Source organism: Mastigoproctus giganteus, chromosome 10 (genome assembly GCF_048544385.1).
Source record: "Mastigoproctus giganteus isolate SK-2022 chromosome 10, ASM4854438v1, whole genome shotgun sequence".
NCBI lineage: Eukaryota > Metazoa > Arthropoda > Arachnida > Uropygi > Thelyphonidae > Mastigoproctus > Mastigoproctus giganteus.
The window spans coordinates 216,680,603-216,682,432 of record NC_143584.1 but is presented as its reverse complement, the minus strand read 5'-3'; positions in this window follow the sequence as shown (position 1 = coordinate 216,682,432).

Here is a 1,830-nt window from a genome sequence, read left to right as displayed (position 1 = left end):
AAGGGGTTGTTCTCTTGCCAAGAAAGGCATAAGTTCTGCAAATTTCAGCAGCTGGAGAGGTGATCTGATCAAGGTGCACAAGGCTTTGAATGGTTTGAGCAGGCTCAGTGCTGATGGTATACTTCTGCTTGCTCAGATTAAGAACCTGAGGGGGCAGATTCAAATTGAAGAGACAGTTGTAGAATAGTTGTGCAGAAATTTGCCTTTAGCCAGCAGGTGGTCAATTGCTGGAACAAACTTCCATCTGTTGCGGAAGTTGATAGCTTAAATAAATTCAAGGAGGAACTGGACAAACTTTTACAGGGAATTGTGAAATTATTTTATTTGGCTAATGCTACATAAGCTCATACGCTTGGTTTCTTGCATCAACATGCCTCTATTAGTACTACTACAATGCCGAAGAAAGAGGGCTTTAATAATTTGACATCTGACAATACATTTAAATTCAAAGAGTAAAAATGTGTTTGTGGAAAAAAAATCACTCTCTTGACAGTGCTGGTATGCTTAAATATTACAGGAACTGATAAAATAAAAAAAAAAAAAAATATCAGAAAATCGTTACAATCTCAATGTTCTAAAAACGTAAGAAACTTCCTGTGGATTACACTGCAAACAAGAAAGCTTGGATGACTTTGGATATTTTTCGGGAATACATAAATGATTGGAATAAGGAGCTACTCAAAAAGAAGAAAAATACTTTGTTAGTTATTACCCGCACATCCCCAGATTCAAAATGTCCAACTTTAAGCTTCTATTTCTGCTTCTCAATGTGACATAAATTTTGCAACCAATGGACATAAGTGTATTCACGATATTACATTAATACACCAACCATTGAATTAAAATAATTTAATACTTGTTGAGAAAGGAGGCAGATGCCCCTAAAAGCTACAAAATTGTAGTTTTAACCTTATATTTTATTGTATTTTAAAATTTTTTATTTTATTTTGTTTTTAGACTTTATTTATAATTAGTTATCGTAACCAGATTATATTACAGTATCCTTGTATAATGTACAGTATTAAATTATTTTAATTCTATGGTTGGTGTATTAATGTAATATCGTGAATATGAACCTTCCCAACCTCAGAGGCCTTTTTGAGGACATAGGTGTAATCAAGGTTTGAAAGGATTTTATAAGATTTCTTAATTCTACATCTGACCAGTCAAAGAGAACAGAAATTTAGTCTATATTGATGATATTGAATGCTATAAATTTATTGAATGATGCATGGAACATTACTTCAACAACCATATCGAATTGCTTCAAGAAATCGAAATTAAATTCAAATGAAATTTTAATTGTATATGAAGATGGAAACAAAGAAAACAACTTACCATTATCCAAATTTTTGCTACGTACCATTATAGGTTTTAATAGATAAAACAGGTCTTCCTACAGAGTGACATCGTAGATGCTGTGCTGAACAAAGACAATTGAAAGTGAATTAAAACCAGTGCCGACAATTTCACAAGCTCGAGGTGCAATGGACACAATTTTTTGAAGGAATTGAGGCAAGTAATGAGATGCATTGAGTGTTTTAAGTGGAAATCTTTAAAACATCAATTTTAAGATTCATAGACTAATTGAAATCGTGTTTATTATTAAATATTGTTCTTAATTACACAAATTGTGTTTAGTTTAAGTAGAGCAACTCCCTGACTGCGTTCAGTGGAACGCTACGTTTCCCCATGCTTGTGCAGCACTCGCAACTGTGCTCACTGAATTGATTGAATCAAAAAAGAAATGTTCAATGAACATGTAAATAGAATCATTGTACTTATTCAATTTTTTTCTCATGTGCAGGAAAAACAACAGTGTTCAATATA